The sequence below is a fragment of the Panthera pardus genome, unplaced genomic scaffold (genome assembly GCF_024362965.1).
Source record: "Panthera pardus isolate Hobbes unplaced genomic scaffold, ASM2436296v1 HiC_scaffold_316, whole genome shotgun sequence".
NCBI classification, from domain to species: Eukaryota; Metazoa; Chordata; class Mammalia; order Carnivora; family Felidae; genus Panthera; species Panthera pardus.
In genome coordinates, this window is record NW_026526895.1 from 1,781,464 (window position 1) to 1,791,473 (window position 10,010).

The 10,010-nt window shown below is 44.9% G+C and overlaps 1 long non-coding RNA gene across 4 annotated transcripts; it reads right to left on the reverse strand.

Moving 5' to 3' along the window:
* Positions 1-507: 507 nt before the first annotated feature.
* On the reverse strand, positions 508-8,844 carry LOC109257907 (uncharacterized). 4 transcript variants are annotated; one of them, XR_008419007.1, is made up of 7 exons: positions 8,770-8,837; positions 8,627-8,662; positions 8,252-8,537; positions 7,008-7,090; positions 5,422-5,575; positions 3,066-3,221; positions 508-1,626 (listed from the first exon to the last, which is right to left on the reverse strand). It is a non-coding gene; the product is annotated as an uncharacterized LOC109257907 (long non-coding RNA). The 4 variants fall into 4 exon arrangements; XR_008419006.1 differs by lacking the exon at positions 7,008-7,090 and having other exon boundaries at positions 8,627-8,655; positions 8,770-8,842; XR_008419004.1 differs by lacking the exon at positions 7,008-7,090.
* Positions 8,845-10,010: the final 1,166 nt, after the last annotated feature.

The following is a 10,010-nucleotide window of genomic DNA, read 5'->3' on the forward strand; positions in this document are numbered from 1 at the left end:
CTGACCTTCCTAACCTTTCTGATGCAGCTTCTATTTAGGTGTGGAGTTTCTTCTGCCAGTCTTTGGAACGCTCTCTGGTTCATGGACTTGGATGTGGATGTTATGCAGTTGAAAACATGGGACAGCGTGAGCTCAGGGTCTGCTTACTCTGCTATTATTAATTTTTTAAATGTCTTATTATTTTGGATTTTTGAGACATGGGCTGACTCATATCACCCGTGCACTTCAGGATTAGAAAGGAACGTTCCCACATTTGCTTCTAGTATATTGTGCTTTGAAACTCTCTTTAATGAGGTATAATTTACATATAACAAAGAGCCTCAATTTAAAGGGTATAATTTGATGAGACTTGATCTCATGGATACAGCACCATGAAGTCATATGGTTGCTCTCTAAACCTTAAATCATGATCCCTTTGTGTCTAGAGCTAATGTTGCTTTTGAAGTAAGGACTTTTTTTTTTTTACGTTTTCGGATATTGGCCAGGTGTCTGAATGCCTGCATTAGGGTACCTACCTCCTTTTCAGATAGACTGTATTCCCGTAAGTATTGCCATCGCTCTACCTTTGGACTTTATCCTGCGTTGTATCTTTCAGTCTGTTCACTTAATTTTGTTGCAGTACTTTAATGCTGAGGGATGCATAATTGGATTGATTTTCACTAAATGGTACAGGCTGCAGTTCCAATCGTGACAGAAAGCACATGCTTCCTGTGTTAGGTACTCAAGAGCAAGGCAGATACCCTGGGCACTTGAGCTGAGTATGTCACTCGGTGTTTTGCCAGCCCTCTTCCCTTCCGTGGGAGACAAGGGTCTCGTTTTGGTCACACAGAAATGTAGGTGAAGTCAGCAGAGAAGGGTCCCTTCTCCTCTCTTCCGTTTGTCTCTCAAACTCCCTGTCACTACCTTCTGCCTGTCCCTTTCCCTGACTCACTCCCCCAGGCCCACTGCTCCATTCCAGCCATGATAAGGGTGTCCTCCAGCTGCTGGCCTCTGCTCTGCCATCACTCAGTGAGGAAACTACAGGAGGATTATGTAGTTCATGGGTCTGATCAAGAAATCTCTGCTCCTCAGAGTCCTCCTACACGTGGTGCTGTCTGTGGAGACCTGGCATCCTGGGCGTGGGTCTGACCCTCACTCCTCTCTACAGCTGGTTCCTCATCCTTCTCCACCATTAGATCTCAGCCATTTCCTAAGGACAGATACCTGTCTGACCCCAAGGCACCATGGAGTCAGGGAATATTTCCAAAATAATTGAGCATAAGCACCCCATCAATCTAGATATAGGTAGTTCCCATCACCCCGGAAAACTCCCTCAGGTTCCCCTGCACAAAGGGTGATCTTGCTTCTATCCTCCATCACCACCATTTCTGGCACTTTGTTACCTGTGTGTACAGGAACCCCACTGTGTGCACTCAATGGGGAGCGAGAGTAGATGGCCCTAGAAGCAGACGCTGACACAGAGACAAAACGATGAAAGGTAGATTAGGGGACAGTAAGAAGGACAAAGTGGAGGGGACATGATGGGTAGGGAAAGCATTCAGGTAGATCTGACACCTTCTTAAAATGTATATACAAACACGATTGTCTGTCACCATGCAGTCCTCTTCAAATTTCAAAAGAGTTGTCCTATAAGGCAAAGAGATTTTGGTTTATTCCCCTGTGATCTTATGTTTTCCTACATGCATTCTGTCTTCTGTAGTTTATCTGTGGCCTCAGATGAACATTTTAGTGTGTGGCTGCCTCTGTGAGATTATGTGTAATAGAAAATGATTATCTTCAGATCTAGGTCTCTGAATGTACATATTCTCATACTTATCTTTTCTTTCATTGTGTGACAGGGCCCGAATTCTAATAGAAAAATGAAGGACATTGTCTTATTTTTTAAAACAGTGATTCCCACTCCCTGGGCTGAGTTGTTAACAGTCTTAGTTTAATGAACTCCCGTGACCATCTTTTTTGGAGGATCATTGTGTGGATATCTTAATTGAAACTGTGAGAAGCGTGAGGGGACAATTCCCAGAGATTTTGCAGATGATTTCTGCACTGAATGTCTTCTTTTTCTCTTGTTCTTGGAAACAAATGTTATCCCTGTTTTCACAGATAACACAGCTGAGGCTCTGTGTAGGTCCCACTGAGAACTGGTATTAGGGCTGAGACAGCAGGAACACAGGCAAAACCTCAGTATATTGTGAGAGAAGTTTGAGGAGATGCAAAGCTGTAGTCACGATGATGACAGGGGTCCAGTAGTAGTGGCATCTGGCCAGCCCTGAATTGTAGGATGACTCAGCTGATCTAGACTCTGTCTCCACTTTTAGTCTCACTGAGGGATATGAACTTGGGCATACAGCATTTTCATAAGACCAGTTAAATTCCCCATATCTCCAGGGCTCTTTTCCCCCCACAAATACCAGAACCTTCGGGAAAATCCAGAGAGACAAGAATCTTTTTACATGATTACCTGCGTGCACTTTGGCAACACACTGATATTTTGGAGATGAACGGTGCATTGTGCACTGATAGTAATCCCACACAGCAGCTCCGTATGGACCTCACACTCCCTGCTCAGGTTGCAGCCAGGAATGACCTCCAACTGCATCTCACTGACCCCAACACCCTCCCCTCTGCACCTCCTCAAACTCTGCTTACTGTGCTCAACTTCCCTTCTATTCCTGTATGATTCAAGGTTCCCCCGTTTTTGCCCTGGATCCTTCACTGGTGTTTCCATTTTGGTGATTACAAGGTCTGAATCATTTAATGAATGTCCCTCTTTCACACGGGACACCTGATGCTCTAAAAGTTAGAGAACCCAACACATTGTGTCTCCAACATACGCACCAGTACTGCCGATATGTCTGCTTTTGTGTAAAAAATCCTCTTTCATTTGACAAGAGAAACGTATAGCTCACTGTATTACAGGGACATGACACTGCCCATTGTATGTATGTCCTGAGAAACTTGAGATATGCTACGGTGTCCTCAGGCAGTTTGTAGTTGGATTGCCAAGACTCACAACCATCTCTACATCATTGCCACAGTCAATCATGAAGAAGATGAATATACTTTACCAGCCACTCATCCAGGTCAGGTCATCTTAACAAATAGAGTAGGTGGAGGAGGGGGATGTGGCCTATAGCCCATGACTGGTGGTGAAGGGTGGTCCACCGGGTACAGCCTGCAAGGCAATCCTGGGAAAGGACCAGGACTCTTGCATACAAAATAGCCTGCGGAAAAGAAATGAGAGGTATGTTCATAGGACAGAACAGAGCACCAACACCAGCAAAAAGCAGAAACCCAAAGCAGCAGTGCTCATATCCTACTAGTTTCCCCACCACCAGATTCCAAGAGGGCAGCATCAGTGCCAAAATCTCTACCCATACTTTGGGTTCCACTTACAGCTTTGGGGTGGGAAGAGGATGTGATTGGGGTAAACTAATGTCCCCACGTGTCTGGAAACGTAGAAACAGCAAGGGCCCTTTTCCTAGAAGATTTATAGGCTGAATACTAAATTAACAAAGTAGCATATTCCAGATAGGAAGGCAACTATGTCCAGGATCACACTCCACCCTTCATCCCCTCCACCACAGAGGCTGTTTATTGTGCATGTGAAGAACTACAGAATGAGAAGGAATGACAAAGCCAGTGTCCACACATGGAATCATAGCCCTCGTGGCTCAAAGTTCTGCCTCTAAGCCCCTGCCTGTGCCCAAACTACTGTCCCGACAATGGGGTCTCCTCCTCTCTGGAAGTGCTATCCATGGGCACAGAGACATATGGGGAGATGGGGATCCTGAGGGCCTGTAGAGGAACTGGGAAAGCATGCTCTTAGAGAAACAGGTGGCCTATACATGTTAGTTAGGTTCAGCTAATTTATTTGAATTCAGAGGTACTTCTCAGCTTAAGTACAGTACATTTTGCAGGGTAATTGTGTTCTCTGGAAAAATGAGCTGAAATTCTAAAAGACAAAATTAACACAAATGCACTTTGATGTCTGGTGTAAGTTTCCATGTTTTAGCTGTACCTGTGACACAGGACACGAGAGAACGTGCTCAGGTGAACACAAGCGAAGGACACCGTGGGGACTTGCCACACAGGTAATTTTGGATTTTTTCTCTTCACAAATTAAGTTCCAGTGCATGTTTTCTATGACAAATATGCCACCTCTTATAGTTCAGAGTGTGTGTGCCCAGGGCACACCTGAAGGGATTCTGGACAGCATGTTTACCAAAATGCTGATAGGTATGAAATTTACTTTGTCTAAGACCATTGTAAATGATACATGCAAAAATATAAGTTGGAGTGAAGGCAGTTCACATTTTCAAGTTGTAAGGATACCCACAGATTATTCTGAGCACGTTAAAACCCTCAATAGAAGGAAACAGGAGAGGAGGAAACAGCAAGAGCAATGATTCCACATTGAGGAGATCCACAAAGAATGAGGCAAGGTAGGAGACTTCCAAGTGGAGTGTGGTGTCATCCTCCTTGATTTATTCCAGGAACACATTAGAAAAGCCCTATGGCCCCCACCTTTAGGCATGCTTAGCTGCTCAAGTTACCACAAACAGATGCCAGCTGGGAAAGAGGGAAGCCTGTAGACTCGGCAGTAATGGTTTTGCATTTGGGGAAAAAAAAAACAAAAACAGCAGACAGGCCATACTTCACACAAACCAGAGAAAATGGCAGGAGGGTGTCCTGTACAGAAAGATGTGGCGGTCTGTAAAGAATTAGAACTGAAAATGGCCACAGCATTTACTTTGTGCTTCTTGGCAGAGCCAGTGTCGATGTCACTCTTGGTTGTGACTCCTACTTCTGGACCTGCAAAAAGCTCTAGAAGGGATGGAGGCTTATTTTGATTTGCGTAGACTGTTTGGAGGTCAAAAACAAAACAAAAAACCCTCCCCTCATACTTCGAACAACTTAAACTCTTTGTCCCAGTGAGATCCCAAATTACATGCACAGGGTGTCTCACATGCCTCCGGTGATACCCAAAAAGAACTTGAAGAACCATCCCTTGTAACTTGATGAAGACTCCTAAAAGCCCTGACTCAGATGTATTCACTCAGCGAACAACTATGGATGGCGGGGGCACAACTAGATGGACATATGTTACATTGTGCCTCATGCCTCACAGATCCCAGCACGTGGACTGTGTACAGGGCATTTCTGCTGAAGCGCTATGTCTGCTTTTCTGCATACGGCCCCATTCCTTTTCCACAAGAGATGCCTGTACCAACCCATTGTGGGGGAAAGGACAAAGATGAGATCCTGAGAAACTTTTGAGGAATGTGGTAATGGCAGCAGACACATTCCCCTTGCATCACAATATCTGTGGTACCGCCTCTACACCTTGGCCCAAGACCTAACAGCAACAAAATAAGGTGAGTGTGTTTTACAAGTCAACTCCTAGTGCTCAGATCATCTTACCAAGTGTTGCAGGTGGAGGGGTTCTGAGTGGCCTCAGGGCCACTCAGGTTCAGGAGGTGGATGTGCGTAATAGTCCATGGGGGCGGGGCGTCTCCAGGGTAGGGCATGCAGAATCGTCCAGTTAACGGAGGAGGTCCCCAGGATCCAGACTGCCCTGCAGAACAGAAGTGACAGCTACATCCATATGCCAGACAAGAGAACCAATACCAAAAGCAGCTGTAACCCAGAGAAGAATGTGTCAGCACCTGCCACCTTCTCTACCACCAGGATCCAAGAGAGTAGCATCAGTACCTGAAAACTCTGTCCCTGCCACTGGATACCACCTACAGCTTGGGGTAGTAGATGCAAGAGGTTAACCTACTGCCACCACACATCACTGCCCATGTCTGTGAAAGAAAATGGCAAGGGTCCTGTCCTAGAGGGTTAACAGAAGTAATTACAGATTAATGAAGTAGCATTCTCCAGACAGGCAGCCATCGATGTCCAGGTTCACCCTGCATCCCTCCTCTACAGCAATTCCAGATGCTCTGCTTTTGGTATATTAAGAACACACACACACAAAAAAAATAAGTGGGAATACACGGCTCATATTCCGCTCATGGAATCACAGCCACTCCTGGCAAAACGTTCTGCAGCCGGACCCTCTCTATGCTTCCTTTGCTCTTCTCCCTGAGAAAGGAGTCTTCCCTCTTGAAGTGTTGTCAAAGGCCTCTGAGACCTCTGGGGAGTGGAGGATGCCTGGAATCCTGCAGGGGAATGAGAGACCTCTGTGAAGAACAAGTTACTTGTGGTGAATGTCTACAAAGCTCAGATGTGTTCATCTTAATTCATAGGGAATTCTGACTTTAAGCATACTACAGGACACAGAGTAATTATGTGCAACAGAAAAAAAGAAGGAGAAATTCACATAACAGATTTCATGCAAGTGTTTTGGTACAAAACTCCTGGTATGTGTCATGAGACTGTATGAGCTCTAACAGTGACTGGGGACACAACCAAAAACTGCTCATAGAAACACAATTGAAGGACACAGTGTTCAAACTATTTTTACCTAAGGTATAGGTGGAGGATTCCAGGCAAGTCATTTACCAACAAAGACAGGAAGGTGATGACTGATGACACTGGCTTTATCTAGGACCACTCTAAATGGCACAGGGCACAACATATAAAGTTGGAGTCATGAGGTCGTTTCTAACCGGTTCATCTCCTAGCCAGAATCAAGAAAGAAAGACACAGCAACCACACTCTTCCCACCGAGGTGAGTTCTGCAAGGGGTCACCCAGGCCAGGAGACTTCTGTTTGGAGTGTACAGTCATCCTCCTCTCGTTATTTCTTGAAACTCACGGAAAAACCTAAAGGTACTCAGTCTCTAAGCGCTTTTGGCTTCTAAACTTACCACAGAAAGCTGACAGACTAAAAATTGAGAAGCCTGTGGGCTCCTGGGTTATGAGTGTGCGTTTCGAAAACAAAGAAGAAATAGACATAGCACACAACACGCAAAACAAGACAAGGCTGGGTGAGCGTGCTGTACATAAAGATGAGGGTTTCCCAAAAGAGTTACAACTGAGAATGGCCCCGGCATTTACCTTGTCCTTGTCTGCATTCTTGGTACAGCCAGAGTCGCTGTAACTCACAGAGGTTTCAGCAGTTTCTCAATCTACTAAAGACCCTAGAAGGGACAGAGGTTTATTCTGCTTTCAGAGGACTGGGCATAATGAAAACAATCCCTCAACTCATTCCTCAAATATCTTAAACTTTTCCCTTCAGTCAGGTCCGTGACCAGAGGCAGAGGGTATCCCACATGCCTCAGGTGACCCCCAAGGATAAGGGAGAGAACCATCCCCTCACCTTGATAAAGACCTCACGGTGCTCTAGTTCATGTTGTTTCATAATTAATCACATAACTGTGGACAGGTCAGGCACAACTAGCAATTTAGAATTCATCAGTAAAACAGTTTTCTCAGTATACATCATGGGAAATCACGATTTCATTACAGATAAAGAATTAATATGAGGATGCTTGGATTCATCATCCGTCTCTTAATTTTGGCTCAGGTCACGATCTCACAGCTTGTGAATTCAAGCCCAGCATTGGGTTCCTCACTGACAGTGTGGAACCTGCTTGGCATTCTGTCTCTGCCTCTCTCAAAATAAATAAACTTAAAAAAAAAAGATTACTGGTTTGGCATATATCCTCAATGAGTCCTCAAGAAGCGTGCATTTCTTCCGACTTCAGGCAAATTGTTCAATCTCTCAGCTTATCTACAAGCTGCCTTCCACATGAGAGCAGTTAGTATATAAGGAAAGACTAATTTGACACTATAGAGAAATGGGAAACTGTGAGAAGTTAGCAGTGAAGCTGCAGAGTTACACTGATACCATCAGGGGACTAAGTTAAGCTTTATGGAACTTCAATTGAGGGATGTAGGAGTACAGTTCCCAAAAACAAACACAAAAACAAACAAAAAGAAAGACCGTTAAAACTAGTGAATAAATGACCTTCTCCTCAAATAAACTAAAGTCTTCACATTGAGTCCGGGTGGGAAGAAGGATGAGGCCCATGTCCTGTCATCCTTTCCAGGCTCTTCAGACAGGGGGATGCTAGAGGAGGTGGGAGGGTCACCGGTAGAGGAGGGGCATGAGCTCCACCAGTCTCAGGGACAAGTGCCTCACTGACTGCGGCAGCAGAGGAGAACACCCTTCTGTCACCCCTTCCGACCACCTGCTGTCCTTAGTGCTTGTGATTCTTTCCAGACCACACAATGATCATCCACAGGAACAAGCTGCACAGCAGAAGTTAGATTGCGGCACATCACAACGTGCCTCTTACCTCTCCTCGGAGGGTTCTGCGTCTCTGGTCTTGCAGCCATTGGTTTCTGCCTCGTGTATCCCTCAGGCAGCCTCTTTGCTTCCATCCCGTCCAGTCTTGGATACAGAAAAATAATGGACTTCTATAAGAGTTGTAACACCACGTCGTCTACTAGACAACTAACAGTGCAGGCGTCATCCCTGGAAACACCCATAAAAACGCAAGTCAAATGACCACACCTGTATTTCAAGTAAGCGACCTCCCTGCCCTGCTCCACCATCTCCCTGTCCCAGATCTGAGTCTTGATCTGGGGGAGAAAAAACACATCCACCTTCAGTCGGAAGGTGGTGCCACACTGTGCACCAAAGAAAGAGGAGGAAACAAGAAAACACTTACCTAGTTGTCCTGAGCATTCTTCTCATGAACTGCAAGCTGAAAAAGCCAACAATGAAAAGCCTGTGGTCAGGGATTCCAAGGGCCACTACACTCACCCCCGTGAGGTGCTAAGGGTTCAGTATGTCAGGCAGAACTCAGGTTACCTGGTATCTAAAGGGGAGCTCTGCCTGCTGCAGCTGTTCCCGTGTTTGTTCAATTTGTTGCCTGTGAGTTACAATTGCTCTTGTCAGATAAGGCACAATATTGGGTATGATTTTAAATAAGCTGCCCACGTTCCCAACAACCTCATATCTGTCCCCTGATACAATTTATTCTTACACATGAAACACTTTGCCCATGATTATCAATGTACAGTAGGATCAAAGCTCTTGTTACATCCTTTCCTTACTCATTATTCCATGCCTGTAGGGTTCAGAGTTCATAGAATTCCTTCCCATTTTCAATCTTTCTCTAACTCATCATGTGACAAGTGTCTTTTATCATAAAGATCTATTCTTCTATAACTTATATCCTCACCATGTTTCCCAGGATTGCAAAGACGAGGGCCATGAAATGGCACTACCACGTTGATGGGTATGATTCATTGTACGACACACTGCTTTCCTACAGATGATGACAATTGACACCACCCCCGAGGAATGTTAGCATGGACAAAGTTTCCACACAGTCTGGCCACTACTTGAGATCTGCAAATGTTTATAAACTTAATTGTTTTATTCTTTCTAAATTTACCTTTTTTATCTGTTAATACTCTATGTATATGTTGACTTTAAACATTGCAAAAAGATTAAAAACCAAAAAATGAACAGCGGTTTCATGAGCTTCTGGTAATTACTAGCTGAACTCACTTGTACTTGTTTATTTCTTCTGTAGCTATTTTCTTTTTTTTCCTAATGTTTATTTTTGAGACAGAGAAAGAGTGAGCACATGCATGAGCGGGGGAGGGACAGAGAGAGATGTAACAGAATCTGAAACAGGCTCCAGGCTCTGACCTGTCAGCACAGAGCCTGACATGGGGCTCGAGCTCATGGACTGTGAAATTATGACCTGAGCTGAAGTTGGACACTTAAACGACTGAGCCACCCAGGCGCCCTTTCTGTAGCTATTTTCAAATTTTACCCGCAGCTGCCAGCTGATTCTTCTTTGCCGCCAGTTCACAGTGTCATTTTCAGCTTCCTAAGATGGGAAAAATACATACACAGTCAGGACCAAGGTCCAGAAGTTCTCCCTTTTTACCTCCCAGCACTCTTGAAGGCCTATGCAAATATCCCTTCCCCCACTTCTCCCATAAATGCACAGACAACCCAATCAGAGAAATGAAGTGAACACCCCATTTAAGTTCAAGAAAATTCAACTTCTGTCTGCTGCCACGTCTCTACTATTG